The sequence below is a fragment of the Sapajus apella genome, unplaced genomic scaffold (assembly GCF_009761245.1).
Source record: "Sapajus apella isolate SASKATOON/1434 unplaced genomic scaffold, GSC_monkey_1.0 scaffold1, whole genome shotgun sequence".
Lineage (NCBI taxonomy): Eukaryota > Metazoa > Chordata > Mammalia > Primates > Cebidae > Sapajus > Sapajus apella.
Window position 1 is genome coordinate 59,740,126 of NW_022436941.1, and position 16,830 is coordinate 59,756,955.

Below are 16,830 nucleotides of genomic sequence, written 5' to 3' on the forward strand. Positions count from 1 at the left end.
AATGTTAAAGTATCATTCCAGCCAATTATTGTAAACACATATGAAATACTGGAATTAGAGTTAAAGGTTTAACAAATTTTAATAAGATATTTAGAATTATCATCTCAGAATTTGAATACCGTAACAACAAATATTTAAATATATTCTAAACTTCAATTTAATCTTTCTTGAAAATGAAAATGCATAATTTTATTTTATTTATTTATTTTGAGATGGAGCCTCCCTCTCTTGCCCAGACTGGAGTACAATGGCGAGATCTCCACTCACTGCGACCTCTGCCTCCCAGGTTCAAGCGATTCTCCTGCCTCAGCCTCCCGAGGAGCTGGGATTACAGGTACACCCACGCCCCACTAATTTTTTGTATTTTAGTAGAGACAGAGTTTCACTGTGTTGCCCAGGTTGCTCTGAATTTTTGAGCTCTGGCAATGCACTGCCTCGGCCTCCCAAAGTGCTAGGATTACACAGGTGTGAGCCACCACGCCCGACCAGATTTAAATTATTATTTGATTGGCATTACTAATTTACACATCATGAATTCTGTAAGATAAAATAAAAAGGCCAGGCGCAGTTGCTGACACCTGTAATCCCAGCACTTTGGAAGGCCGAGGCGGGTGGATCACAAGGTTAGGAGATCGAGGCCATCCTGGTTAACATGGTGAAACCCTGTCTCTACTAAAAATACAAAAAAATTGGCCAGGCATGGTGGCAAACGCCTGTAGTCCCAGCTACTCTGGAGGCTGAGACAGAAGAATCGCTTGAACCTGGGAGGCAGAGGTTGCAGTGAGCAAGATCGTGCTACTGCATTCCAGCCTGGGCGACAGAGCAAGACTGTCTAAAAAAAAAAAAGAAAGAAAGAAAAGAAAAGAAAGGAAAGAAAAAGCTGAAATTGGGCTACAGAGTGAAGCTCCATCTCAACCAAAATAAAGGGAAGGAAGGAAGGAAAAAAGAAAAGAAGGAAGGGAAGAAGGGAGGGAGAGGGGGGAAGGAAGGAAGGAAAAGGAAAGAAAGAAGGAAAGAAAGAAAGAAGGAAAATGCAATGCAATGCAAAAAAGTTTGAAATTGGGCTACAGAGTGAGACTCCATCTCAAAAGAAAGGAAAGGAAAAAGAAAGGAAGGTAGGAAGGAAGGAAAAGAAAGAAAAAGCAATGCAAAAAAGCTCAAATTGCCGTAAAATTTTGGTAGCCTAATAAGGCTAAAAGTATCCAAAATGGGCTATTTTATTAAATAAAATCCTAAAAATTAATAGACTATGCTTTAAAGCAGTTTTAGGTTTACAGGAAAAATGGAGCATAGAGCACAGTTTCCACATACCCCCTCTCTCTACCACCGTCTTGTACTATTTCACTTTTCGTGGGAATAGTTTGTAAAATTTTTTAAGCCAAAATGATTTTATCTAACCCTTAAATGTTCCCTCCAGAATTTCACACATGTAGCATTGGCCAAGTAAATCAGATAAATAAATTCAACGGTGTGTTTCATCAACACAGTCAATATTACTTTTTTCTGGGGAGTTCTCCTTTAATTATATGCAGCTTTCACTCCCCCCAAACCCAACTAAATCTGATATTGTTTACATGAGACAGTAGAGTATAAAGAAGTGATTCTACTCTCTATGTGAAAAGATGATTTCATTATTACAATAGACCATTGACAGCTCTGACCTCCAATAACCTCCTTTGTTATTTTATTCAGAGATGCTAAATGGTTTAATGGATCACAATTGTAAGTGCAACAGTATAGATTACAATGTTTAAACTGAGCATGGCTGAAATAAATATACTTGTTTGATGAGAAAACATTATATTTGATTATCTTTATTAGAAAAATATTTTTACAACCCCTTTAAGGCACCTCCAATTTATCTGTTCCGATTTTCTTTTTACATATTTCATCCATTTGTGCCAGTTTTAGTGCCTGGTTCTTTTTCTTTGTCAATTGCTTCTCACAGGCAATTTGGAGAACGTCTTTAATTATATCAACTCCTTCTTTACTCTTCTTCAGAAGTTCCCACTGTTGTTGAAATAGTGTTTACCAAGTGTCAGAGATAAGCTCAGGATAATTATTGACTGAATTCTGAGGATGATGAGTGGGTGTGGGATCCTGGCCTCTATATCTCCCAGGGTGGAACATTGAGCCCAGGCTAAGTCTGGTTTTTGCCTGTCCATTCATATATACAATGTGGAATTAAAGTATGCTTGGAAGTGTGCATGGGTGGAACTCGTGAATTTGTGGGGAATGACTATGGAGTGATTACTGACTCAGGTATTCCTGTGGGAAATCCCTAATTATTGGTAATTATAGGAATTTTTTCTTTTCCTTTCTTTTCTTTTTTTTTTAATAGAGTCTTGCTCTGTCGCCCAAGCTGGGCCCAGCTAATTTTTGTACTTTTAGGAGAGACTGGGTTTTACCATGTTGGCCAGGCTGGTCTCGAACTCCTGACCTTGTGATCCACCTGCCTCGGTCTCCCAAAGTGCTGGGATTACAGGTGTGAGCCACCGGGCCCAGCAAGGAATTTTTTCTTGAGTGAATCAATTTTCCCTAAGAGTGGTAAGTAAACAAAAGTACCCAAATCTCTTGTGGTTGAGGGAAGGGTTGGGGGACAGTGAATCAGTAAATCTTGTCTGCCAGCTTTCTCAGAATCAAAGGAAGGAAGAAAGATGGGTTTCCACATTTGGACATAGAGACTTTCACTTAATAATTCCCTGGTTTCTGCCAGGAGCGGTGGCTCAGGCTTGTAATCCCAGCACTTTGGGAGGCCGAGGCAGGTGCATCACGAGGTCAAGAGATTGAGACCATCCTGGCCAACATGGTGACACCCCATCTCTACTAAAATACAAAAATTAGCTGGGCGTGGTGGCACATGCCTGTAGTCCCAGCTACTCAGGAGGCTGAGGCAGGAGAATTGCTTGAACCCGGGAGGCAGAGGTTGCAGTGAGCCAAGACTGTGCCACTGCACTCCACCCTGGCACCTGGCGACAGAGCGAGACTCTGTCTCAAAAATAATAATAATAATAATAATAATTCCCTAGTTTCAGTAGTGTGCCTCCTGCATTACATTAAAAAAGGCAGTTTTGAAAAGGATCCTTCGAGAACAAAATGTTTTAAAATTTAGCATATCAAAAACCAAATTCTTGCTGTTCTCCTCAAACCTACTCCCTTGCGGTTTGCTCATCTTAATAAATGATGGCTTCTAGTTGCTCAGCATAAACTCGGGCATCATTCTCCACTCTTTTCTTCCCCCTCACACTTGCACCTGATCAATCAATAAATCCTCTTAGATCCAACCTCAAAATGTATCAGGTTCTCACCCTCTGGTTCCAGTCACCATCGTCTCTAGTCTATTGTGGACTGTTCCACTGACATTGATTATCCACCTGTTGCCAATGAAGAATCTATTTTATCTGCTTAGAAGAATGAGCCATTTTGTGCCTTTGTGCCTTCCTGCCATAGTTTCCTTTTTTGGACTTGAAGAGATAATCTAACTTAACTTGTGGTATGTACCTATGAACATTCTTCCTGTCTAATCACAGTTTTGGATCTCAACACCTAGACTTAACCTGTGCAGAATCCTGGGAGGGAAGGCACTGATGGTGAAGAAAGGAAAAATGCAAAAGCAGTAAACAACCTGTCTTGGAATTCTGTCCCAAGCCACGCAAACAATTCCTCAGAAAATAACTGAATGCCACTGTGCTGGTCCATTTGTTCTCACATCCATTCTCTGTCCTTCCTTTACTCTGCTCTGGATTGCAGGGCACTGACCTCTGCAAATTACATTTCCAAACCAGTTTCTCTTTGACAATTGGTTTCTCTTTGACAAGTGGGAGAGGCAATGACTGGAGATCGGAGGGTGGGAAGTGGGAAAGCCACGGTATTTTTCCTCCTTTCTCTCTCTCTGCTTTGTGTGGAATCTCAGGCAGGGCTAGAGCCCTTGCCATGGTTCCAACTCTCTCCAGGCTTCCTAAACTCTGCTTCTACCACTTCCTCCCGATGTTTCTCCCACCTTGGGAGCAATAGCAGTTTCTTGACATTTGTAAACTCTTTGTTGCCTCTCTGACCTCTGATTCCTCTTAGGTCTCCCATCGCTCTTGTGACCAAGTCCCCGAGTTGAATTTCTTCTATGAAGATAAGTTGGTTCTGCATTCCTAAACCTTGAATGATACTGCCACCTTTCAAATTCCTGCCACATGCTGCTAATACCTGCCCTTAGTTCTATGCTTTTGACTAGACTTTCCCCACAACGCATTCTTTTTTTTTTTTTTAGACGAAGTCTCACTCTATTGCCAAGCTGGAGTGCAGTGGTGTGATCTCGGCTCACTACAACCTCTGCCTCCTGGGTTCAAGCGATTCTCCTGCCTCAGCCTCCTAAGGAGCTGAGACTACAGTCACACGCCACCACGCCCAGCTAATTTTTTAGTAGAGAGGGGGTTTCACCATGTTGACCGTGATGGTCTCGTCTCTTGGCCTCATGATCCAGCAGCCTCGGCCTCCCAAAGTCCTGGGATTACCGGTGTGAGCCACCGCGCCCGACCCTGCATTCTTAACACTTGTTTGCTTTCATATCTACCCTGAAAGTGTAAAATAAAAATCTCTACCTTTTATAAAGGTGAAATATTTATAGAATCCTACCCTAAGTATTTACTTCTCAAGACCAGAAACTGCAGTGATTTTAGTGAATGTCTATCAAGTGTTGGTATGGAGCTAGACACTACAAAAATATTTTCTGGAATCCTCACCTGCAAGGTAGCTACTACTCCCTGTTTCTAAAAGGAGAAAGCTAAGGCTCTGGCTCGTTGAGTAACAGGATTGCATAGCTAGTAGATGGTGAGGTGCAGCTGCACACTTTCATCTGGGTGCCACAAGTGCTTTCCACTGCTCTAATCCACTTTCCTAACTCACTCCATGCCTATCATTAAGTTAATCCGCATTTGCTTATCCTTTTGATTTTAACAAGCACCGTAGGTTTTATTATACCCTTACATAGCAATTTCAGGATCACATGAAAGACACATGAATTTAGGAAATATTAAGTACAAACAGAGAACCGATTGTGTCTTAGATCAGTAATTGTACATGGTTGTAAACGTCATTCCAACTACCATTTGTACACTTGAACTGTGGAAACAAAATCTATTTAATGAGTTAAATCTATCATCTAAAATTAATCATACATTTTAATATCTCTTGAGTGCCACAATGGAGTTCATACAGAACAGGTACTTTCATTTATTCTACAAAAAATGGAGAACCGAAGCAGTTGTTGCTTTTCCTAATTATTGAACCTCTGTTTTGAATGGAGGAAGCTGCTTCCTGAGAGAAGAGACCCCTATAACAGGAGTTATAATGGAAGCAGCTCCCACCCACTACAAGCTTGAAATCCAAAAGGCATCCTAATGCCCTATTTGCCCAGAAACACAAAGGCTTGCACACAAGTTTATATGTTATTTTCAAGCTTCATGTCCAAAGAAACTAGAAAAACAAGCATAAACCAAAGATATGCCAAGGCTAACATATCAAATGGGAATTAACCACAAATGAGAAAGAACCAATTCCATATTAAATAGAAAATAAAATAGGACCCTATCTTCCTCCTTTTTACTGTCAAACCCTTGAACGGTGACATTCATCTTCAATAGTTACAAATCCTCAGAAGAAATTTGGCCTAATTTCACAGGTAACACTTGCATATATACACATGTAGCTTGCATATATACACGTAGATTTGTAGCTTGTGGATTTTTTCTGTGACAAATTAATATTCCACACTGGTTTCTCCCTCCTGCTTGGATTCACTGTTGCCAATTCCTTCCAGTCTTGGCTGCCATGTGTTAAGAAAGAACAAATAAATAATAGTATATTGTCAAGTAAAACACAAGCACTCTGTAAACGTCTCCAATAAAAAGAAATCCATAATCTTAATATACATTTCAAGGCAAAGAGAAAAGATTTCTTAGATGATCTGTGTTCTAAAAATATCTGTGCCTCTGATCCCGTATAATAACAAAGATGATCAGAAGTTAAATAAAATTACCCTGGGCCGGGCGCGGTGGCTCACGCCTGTAATCCCAGCACTTTGGGAGGCCGAGGCAGATGGATCACGAGGTCAAGAGATCAAGACCATCGTGGTCAACATGGTAAAACCCCGTCTCTACTAAAACTACAAAAAATTAGCTGGGCATGGTGGTGCATGCCTGTAATCCCAGCTACTCAGGTGGCTGAGGCAGGAGAATTGCCTGAACCCAGGAGGCGGAGGTTGCAGTGAGCCGAGATCGCGCCATTGCACTCCAGCCTGGGTAGCAAGAGCGAAACTCCGTCTCAAAAAATAAAAAAAGTAAAAAAAATAAAATTACCCTGATTTGGTCATTATACAATGTCTGCATATATTGAATGAAACATCACACTAGCCTGTAATATGTACAATTATGATATGTCAATTATAATTTAAAATTAAATTAAAAATTTTTAAGTTAAATTTTCTTTGCTTACCCCAAAGCAAAGTGAAGGTATGTAGAATTTAGTTCTGATTAACTCACAAAAAAATGGGGTAAAAATAATCCTTTTTTTAAATACTCATTTTAACAATCCACAATAAATTTTTACTTTCTCAACAAATTCTGATTTCAGCCATTTAATAGAAAGATTCTGTTCTCCATATTAGGCCATGTTTTTTAAAGTTTCAAATGTTTTCATGTGGAACTTACTATAAAATTATTTTCTAGGCCGGGCGCAGTGGCTCACCCCTGTAATCCCAGCACTTTGGGAGGCCAAGGCAGGTGGATCATGAGGTCAAGAGATTGAGACCATCCTGGCCAACATGGTGAAAACCTGTCTCTACTAAAAGTACAAAAAATTACCCGGGTGTGGTGGTGCGTGCCTGTAGTCCCAGCTACTCAGGAGGGTGAGGCAGAATTGGCTGAAACCGGAAAACGGAAGTTGCAGTGAGCCAAGATCACACCACTGCACTACAGCCTGGCAATAGAGTGAGACTTTGTCTCAAAAATATATATATATATACATTTTTTTTCTAGACTTTTATTGGCTATAAAATGTATTCATTACTAAACAGATGGGTTTGTTTTTAAACTATCGTTATTTTTAGATACGTCTGGGGAAGACTGCATAACTTCTTGTGACTGACTGCTGCCTCTAGAATAGCCAATCCTGTCTTATTTCCCCCAGGATCCTTTTTGCTGGCTATTGTGAATAATGCTGCATGAATTTGGGAGTCCAGATATTTCTTTGAGATACTAATTTCAATTCCTTCAGAGACGTATCCAGAAATGGGATTGTCACATGGTAGTTTTATTTTGTTTTTTGATGAACCTTCATACTGTTTATCTTCTTCACTCTTTTTATAGTTGTATTGTACTCCATTCTATGGGTGGATAACCCATAATTTATTTAATCAATCTCCTGCTGTTGAATAGTTGTATTGTTTCCAGTATTTTTCTCCTAAAAAAAAAATGCAATGAAAAATTTTATATTGTTTCATTCCTTATGTGTATAGATATATCTGTAGTATAAATTCTCAGAAGTGGAATTACTAGGTCAAAAGGAAAAGTGAATTTATTAATATATTAAACAGACTGTTTCCTCACAGACTTGCCAATGGAGTATATTTGCTATATATTCTATAAACAGAAACTGATTGAATAAGAATATTTTTACTTCCATTATGAGAACACAAAGTATACTTTTTTATAGTCCAAATCATTCTTACAAAGAATGGGACACTAAATTGTTTTGTTTTGTTTTGTTAAATAGAGGCAGGGTCTATGTTGCCCCGGCTGGTCTCAAACTCCTGGACTCAAGTGATCCTCCTGCCTCAGCTTCCCAGAGTGCTGGGATTACAGGTGTGTGCCACCACACCCGGCTGACCAAATTAGTTTTAATTAGAATGTCTAAATGCACTTCTATACTGTCATACTTATTTAATTTCTTTGGGAAAAAAGTTAATACCAGAAATGATGTAATACTTTATATGCCTATTCTCTTTATGTTTTAATTCGATTTAATAAGTATTGTTGCATACTAGTCCAAGCTCAAAAAACATGCATTAAAAACCCATATTTTAAAAATTTAGTTATACTGTAAGAAATATTCTTTTGAAAAAGTCTGTATAAGTCCCTAATTTCTCAAGTTGTCTAGCATCAGTGGCTAAAGCAATATGTAAAAATAAAAACAGAAAAAAGAGCAGTAGTCAGTAACTCACCACTTAAATGGATAGCTTAAAATATAAATTCCTAGGCAATTCTATGGCACATACTTGTGGAAAATGTTACATTCACCAAATCAGAATTGGCTCTGGATCATCAAAAGAGTGGTTGTTACCATCATTTAGTAACTTGAGGCTTCTCAATTTGAGGTGCTATGTAAATTGAAGGCATTTGTTTTCTACAAAAAAAAAAACAACCACAATTTGGGTTTAATTCTAGCTCTGCCACTAGCTTCATGTGTGACCTTAAGCAAATTAACCACTCCAAGCCTCAGTATTTCCATCTATAAGATGGGGCTGCCGTGTTCACTTCGGCAGCATATATACTAAAAACTGGAACAATACAGAGAAGATTAGCATGGCCCCTGGGCAAAGATGACATGCAAATTCGTGAAGCATTCCATATTTTTAACAGACAACCCCTACAGAATGGGAGAAAAGTTTTTGCAATCTGTCCATCTGACAAAGGTCTAATATCCAGAGTCTACAAGAAACTTAAATAAATTTATGAGAAAAAAAAAAACTCCATTAAAAAGTGGGCAAAGGACATCCATAGACACTTCTCAAAAGAAGACATTCATGCAGCCAACAAACATATGCAAAAAAGCTCAACATCACTGATCATTAGAGAAATGCAAATCAAAACCACAATGCAATACCATCTCATGCTAGTCAGAATGGCTATTACTAAAAAAAAAAAAAAAAAAAAAAAAAAAACCAACAAGAAACAACAGATACTGGTGAGGTTGTGGAGAAAAAGAAACACTTTACACTGTTGGTGGGAATGTAGATTAGTTCAACTATTGTGGAAGACAGTGGGGTGATCCCACAAAGATCTAGAAACAGAAATACTATATGATCCAGCAATCCCATTACTAGGTATACCTGAAGGAATAAAAATCATTCTATTATAAAGATACATGCATGTATATGTTCATTGCAGCACTATTCACAATAGAAAAGATATGGGATCAACCCATATGCCCATCAACAATTGACGGAATAAAGAAAATGTTGTACATATACACCATGGAATACTATGCAGCCATATAAAGAAATCAGATCATGTCCTTTCCAGGGACATGGATGGAGCTGGAAACCATTATTCTCAGCAAACTAATGCAGGTACAGAAAACTAAACACCACATGTTCCACCACAAGTGGAAGCTGAACTATGAGAACACATGAACACATGGCGGGGAATGACACACACTGAGGTCTGTTGGGGATGGGTGTGGGGGAGGGTGAGCATCAGGAAGAACAGCTAATAGGTACTGGGCTTAATACCTGGGTGATGGATCGATCTGTGCAGCAAACCACCATGGCATATGTTTACATATGTAACAAACCTGCACATCCTGCACATGTACCCCAGAACTTAAAAGTTGAGTTTTAAAAACAGGGCTGCCAGACATCATGGCTTATGCAATGATCATAACTGTCAATAGCCACTACACTCTAACCTGGACAACATAGAAACGGCTAATAGTAGTTGCTACTCCACAGAATAGCTCTTCATGGAGAAAATTAAATTGGATAGCACTTATAAAGTACTTATCAGAGTGTGTAGTATATAGCATGCCTTCTTCTAATAGTAAGTTTAATGAACATTCTCTGATTTCAAGTTTTTTCCAACGTATTATGTTGCATTGCTAATCCTTCATTATAAAATGTACTTGGCCATTTGAGATGGATTACACTTATAATCCCAGAAATTTGGGAGGCCATGTGGGGAGGATCACTTGAAGCCAGGAGTTCCAGACCAGCCTGGGCAACAAAGTGAGACCCTGTCTCTACAATAAATAAATAAATACATACATAATCGAGTGTGGTGGTGTGTGCCTATAGTCCCAGCTACTCAGGAGGGTGAGGCAGGGAAATCATTTGATTGCCCAGGAGTTCAAGGCTGCAGTGAGCTATGATCATGTGACTGCACTCTAACCTGGGTGATAGAGCAAGACCCTGTCGCTTAAAAAAAACAAAAAAGTACTTTAAAAAAATTTAAAAACCTCACACAATCTGATGTGAGAAAGACTGCCTCTGAAGTCCAGGAAATTCGAGTAACAAATAAGGATTCTTGGCTTAATGGTCTAGTACTCTAGGCCTCTGGTTTTCAAACTGAGTTCTGTGGAATCCTGTTTTTGTTGGCTTTCTTTGAGATAGTGTCTCACTCTGTCATCCAGGATGGAGTGAAGTGGCTCAATCTCAGCTCACTGCAACCTCCGCCTCCTGGGTTCAAGCAGCTCTCCCGTCTCAGCCTCCTGAGTAGCTGGGATTACAGGCGCCCACCACCACACCCAGCTAATTTTTGTATTTTTAGTAGAGATGCAATTTCACCTCGTTGGCCAGGCTGATCTTGATCTCCAGACCTCAAGTGATCTGCCCACCTCAGCCCCTCAAACTGCTGGGATTACAGGTGTGAGCCACCACGTTCAGCCCAAGTCCTAAGATTCTAAGGAGGTACTTTACAGGTTCACAAATATTTGATTCAAATTTTACATTAAAACTATGAATTAGGACCAGGTGCAGTGGTTCATGCCTGTAATCCCAGCATTTTAGGAGGCCGAGGTAGGCAGATTGCTTGAGGACAGGAGTTCAAGACCAGCTTGGCCAACATAGCAAAACCCTGTCTCTGCTAAAAATATAACAACAACAACAACAACAACAAATAGCTCAGCAGGGTGGTGTACACCTGTAATCCCAGCTACTTAGGAGGCTGAGGCAGGAGAATTGCCTGAACCCAGGGGGCGGAGGTTGCGGTGAGCCGAGATCGCGCCATTGCACTCCAGCCTGGGTAACATGAGTGAAACTCCGTCTCAAAAAAATAAATAAATAAATAAATAAAAATAAAAATAAAACTGTGATATAGAAAACAAACTGAATTCTCAATGTGTTATACAGAAATATCCTGGAGGTTACCAACAAATTGATACTTATGCTACCAGATAATTCATTTTGTATAGACCTCAGAATAAAGCTTCCTCTGCCATCCGTTTAATTGAAGAGTATCAAGAAAATCAAGCTATTAAATATCTGGTAGAATGTGAATGAGTTAGAATGTTCCCCTCACACTTTATAGACAAAACAAATACAGGTATAAATTATATGCGAAGGCCATCTATAACCTTGATTTCACATTTGGCCTGATTAAAACAGCTTCCTTGTTCTTGCTGATTTATTTGCTAAAAATAAATGCTGTACTTTGCAATTAACTAAATTCATGCTATAAAACAGCTCATCATTAGATTTTGTCTGTGAACAAACAATCTCATGGTTAAAAGTATATGGAGCCGGGCATGGTGGCTCACGCATGTAATCCCAACACTTTGGGAGGCTGAGGCGGGTGGATTGCCTGAGGTTAGGAGTTCCAGACCAGCCTGGCAACATGAGGAAACCCTATCTCTACTAAAAATATAAAATTCAGTGTGATGTGGTGGTGGACACCTATAATCTCAGCTACTTCGGAGGCTGAGGCACAAGAATCTCTTGAACCCGGGAGGCGGAGGTTGCAGTGAGCCAAAATTGCACCACTGCACTCCAGCCTGGCAACAGAGCAAGACTCTGTCTCAAAAAAAAAGTATGGAAAGTGCTTCTCAAACAAACTGTAGAAATGTGTTTAGGACAGCAAAAAAAAAAAAAAAAAAAGGAAGTTGATTTTACAGGTACAGATTTTTGATTGAGAAGAAAAAGCAGGCAAATGAATACTAACAAGAAAACATGAGCTGATAAGATGGAAAAAATAAGAATTGAATAAAGCTTTCAGTCAGGTGTGGTGCCTCTCACCTGTAATCCCAGCATTTTGGGAAGTGAGGTGGGAGGATCACTTGAGTTTAGGAGTTAAAGAGCAGCTTAAGCAACATAGTGAGACTCACTTTCTACAAAAAATATAAAGAATAGCCACATGCGGTAGTGTGTGCCTGTAGTCCCAGCTTCTTGGGAGGCTGGGGCAGGAGGACGTTTGAGCCCAGGAATTGGAGTTGCAGTGTGCCATGCTGCTTCACTGCATTCCAGCCTGGTTAACAAAGCAAGACTCTGTCTCAAAAAATTAAGAAGAAAAAAAAAAAAAACACTGGGCATGGTGGCTCATGCCTTTAACCTAGCACTTTGGGAGGCCGAGGTGGGTGTCTCATTTGAGGTCAGGAGTTTGAGACCAGCCTGGCCAACATGGTGAAACCTTGCCTCTACTAAAAATAAAAAAATTAGCCGGGCGTGGTGGCAGGCACCTGTAGTCCCAGCTACTCGGGAGGCTGAGGCAGGAGAATTGCTTGAACCCGGGAGGTGAAGGTTACAGTGAGCCAAGATCATGCCACTGCATTCCAGTCTGGGCAACAGAGCAAGATTCTGTCTCAAAAATAAATAAATTAATTAATTAAAATAAGATAAAGTTTGCAGTTAGATCATGTAGAACAAATGTACAATTGAAGATAAATGTGTGCATATATATGCATATATATGTATATGTGTGTGTGTGTGAGAAATATATGTGTGTGTGTGTGTGTGTGTGTATATATATATATATATATATACACACACACACACACACACACACACACATATATATATATATGTACAAGTAAAAAATGTGGAATGGGCCAGGCACAGTGGCTCACGCCTGTAATCGCAACACTTTGGCAGGTTGAGGTGGGTGGATCACTTGAGTCCACAAGTTCACAATCAGCCTGGTCAACATAGTGAAAGTCCATCTCTACCTAAAAGAAAAGAAAAAAAAGAAAGAAAAGAAAAGAGACAGTGAGACAGGAAGGAAAGAAATAAGAAAGGAAGGAAGGGAGGGAGGGAGGAAGGAAAGAGAGAGAAAAGAGGAAGGGAAGGAAGGAAGGAAAGAAGAAAGGAGGGAAGGAGGGAAAAAGGAAAGAAGGGAAGGAAAGAAGAAAGGAAGGAGGAAAGAAAAGAAAGGAGGGAAAGAAAGGAGGGAGATAGGGGAGGAAGAAAGGTTGCAGAATTTGATTAAAAAAATACAACATTATATACTTGCTCCTCACTCCTATAATTATTTGTAGTCTACAGAATAAGCACATGATTTCTCTAGTGGCACGGAAAAGGGAAAGTTTAAATTATCCCTGACTGCGGATTTGTGGTCATGATCAGGTACCAAGGGATTTAGAAGTAGGTATTGTTCTTAAAGAGTTAGGCAGGCAGAGCAGGGCAGGGAAGTGAAAGAAACCACAATTCCTGGACCATGAAGCAAAGCAGCTTATGATGAGATTTAAGCACACTAACACTCGCTTGTTTAACTTATCCTAAGAATAAAATGGACTGCACAGTCAGTAGTGAAAGAGGAAGCACATAGCTTCAAATGTGAGTTACAGCTTCTTTCACTTATCTACAGAGAGGAATCTTGAGAGACTGATTTGGGCACCAAGCCTTGTATGATTTGAAGCAAAACAGCAAACAGCCATTAGAAGAACCAGCACTCTGTAACTTTCCCCCATAAATGTAAATGTCATATTCTTTGAGCAAAACTACACTGGATTGAAAGCAAATCATATACTGCCAATCTTTGCATATCCTGTAACTCACAAGTTACTAGATATATATGATAAGCCCAGAAGCCAGGAATCATATTACACTAAAAAGGGCCACCGGGCTCAGTGGCTCACACCTGTAATCCCAGCACTTTGGGAGGCTGAGGCGGGTGGATCACAAGTTCAGGAGATCAAGTCCAGACTGGCCAACAGAGTGAAACCCCACCTCTACCAAAAATAAAAAAAGTTAGCCAGTCATGGTGGTGAACATCTGTAGTCCCAGCTACTTGGGAGGCTGACGCAGGAGAATCGCTTGAACCCAGGAGACAGAGCTTGCAGTAAGCTGAGATTGTGCCACTGCACTCCAGCTGGGTGATAGAGCAAGCCTCTGTCTCAAAAAAAAAAAAAAAAAAAAAAAAAAAATTAAAAAGGGCCTAGAAGAAAGGCATGCACGGCAGCATATTAATTAACACTAGAAAGGAGATTTGAGAACAAATACTAATTAAAGCTTATTTGCATTAAACAAGACTACATACAAAAATTTGTCTTAACATCTTTTCTTATACAGTTATATGTAGAAATATGTCCAAGATATATTGCCCTTGATAAAGGTAGGATAGAAAACGGATTGTTCATTTCATAGAATATATAAATAAAATAATACCTAGGCCTCAATTAATGACTTTAAATTGTTCCTGAAGATCTTATCATTAAATGAAAAAGTATTTTCATTCATTTTAATGGAGAAAAATTATACTGACAGTGTATTCCATCCCAAGACACCCAAACAATTCTCACAAACAGAAAAATCAGAACAATGAAAACAAAATGATGTAGTAAAAAGTGTTTGAAGGTAAATAAATACACGTTGAACATAAAGTGTGGTAAATGAAACTGTATCATATTCACCACAGGAAGAAAGTTCCTATCTTGATGGAAGAAGGGTGTGAAGTTTTTCTTTAGAAGAGGCTGGAGAAGCAGATGATTAATTTTCAAGCAGGCAACTCTGTGGATTCGTGATTATCTTGCACTCAAACAGCTCACGACCAACTGGAGAGTTGTAGCCACTACTGTAAAAAATAGTTTAAAATTCGGATAAAGATAAGTAACACAAAACTTAACAGTGGGGTTGTCAGACATGGAATTATTAGCCACTTTTACTTTCTATACTATATACTTTATAAAATTTAAGATTTACAATGAGCATGTATTTTCGTTCACAGAAAACAAAAGCTGAAGAAAAAATTGTTTATCGTAACACGTAACCAAAGCTGATACTCTTATTATATATAAAGCTAACAGATAGAAACTGACAGGACTGGCTATATAATTTGTGGAGCCCCATAATTTGTGGTGCCCAAACATTAGTCCTAAAATTGTTAACAACTTCAAGTGGCAACAGCAGAGCATTAAACCAAGTTCGAGGCCCTTGTAAGTATGGGGCCCCGGGTGAATACACAGGTATGGGCCCACAAAACTAGCCCTGCAAACTGATAAGGAAAACACAAAGGCTCTAGTATACAATGGAAAAAGACGATGAAAAGACAATTTATGATACAGGAAGTTAAATTTCCTGTAAACAAAAAAGAGATTACTGTAAGATTATTACGTTTATGAGCCTAGTTTCAAGTCAGACTAACATAAAACACCAATACATTTAATATCTAATCTGTAGTTACCATAGAATTCATGATTGCAAAAATAAAAATAAGCAATATAACATTCTAGACATCTTCTGAGGGTTTTTTTTTTTTTTTTCCAAAGAAAGGGAAGTGCAAAAGAACCTCTCAGTTTTTAACAGGAGGATTATGGTTTGTTGTGTTTTGTTTATTCTTTGTGCTCTGTTCTTTTGTACTTTGTTGTTTTTTTTTTTTAACCTTAAGCATGTATTGTAACAAAACAACAAGAACAAAACTATTCTCTCTTCCCCAGCCCCCAAACCCAGACTCTAATATAGATGAATCTTCTGGATCAACTAATTAAACCTGATCTTGAAGCATTAGAGATACATGACTGAGCAAATATAGAGCAAAATATATTAAGCTGATGCATGTGATTTTTTTTTAATAAAAAAGAGATTACTGTAAGATTATTATGTTTATCAGCCTAGTTTCAAGTCAGACTAACATAAAACACCAACACATTTAATATCTAATCTGTAGTAACCATAGAATTCATGATTATATAAATAAAAATAAGTAATATAACATTCTAGACATCTTTGAGGTTTTTTTTTTCAAAGAAAGATGCAAAAGAACCTCTCAGTTTTTAACATCCCCCACCCCCACTATGTTTGTCTAAATGATGAGAAAATATACCAGGGGAGAAATGAGTATTGCAGAAGCAAGAAACTGTTAGCAGATGCAACAACTCTTGGGAATAAGAGAGAGAGAGAAAGGGAGAGATTGAGAGAGAAGTTGGGGGAATTAGAAGACTCCTAAAGAAGAGGAGGATCAGATAGAGATGGTTAGTCTAGTGTTTTCCAAATGACCCAGTGACTCCCACATAAGGCCACGGTGAAGGTTTCATGGCCTAATTCATGTCGCATGCTTACTGTAGTAGGCGCTCAGTAAGAGTTAACTGTTAAAACTATTGATGGTTATGCTTCCTATTGTGAATTAACACATTAGCATTCTTGCAGCTACATTAGTCTCCTGTGTTTTTGGTTAGGGTGCATATATTCCCTGGAACCCAATCTCACGTGGATGGTCTAATACACTGAATTTCCAATACTATAAAACTAAGACAAGGTGCTGAGACATATTGATGTTTTACTGGATTACCACCCTATACAGATCAAAATTTTGTAAAATGAGGAATGAAAAATGCATATTCTTTGATTCTTAAATTTAGAACTTCATGATAAAGATTTAATTCTGAGGTTGACCATGAAAGTGCAATAATTTAGTAGACCCATGGAAATGTAATGATGTCTGTTTTGTATTTCAAATAAAACATGGAGAATATTGGAAGCAACCTTTGAAATGAATGTTATTTTAGCCAATTAATGAAAATAGTAGCTGAGAAAGAAACACACCCCTTGACATCATAAGCTGGCCTGGCACTGGCAGTTAGGCCACAGTGTTTTCCTGCGAAACGGAAACAATTTCACAGAACATCAAACTCATACAAAGT

General features: G+C 38.9%; 1 non-coding gene and 1 pseudogene across 1 annotated transcript; both read left to right on the forward strand.

Annotated features, from left to right (window-relative positions):
• Positions 1–16,830, forward strand: part of LOC116557015 — a 48,336-nt pseudogene that overhangs the window by 11,790 nt on the left and 19,716 nt on the right.
• LOC116554163 lies at positions 8,515–8,622 on the forward strand. The gene has a single exon (XR_004270087.1). It is a non-coding gene; the product is annotated as a U6 spliceosomal RNA (small nuclear RNA).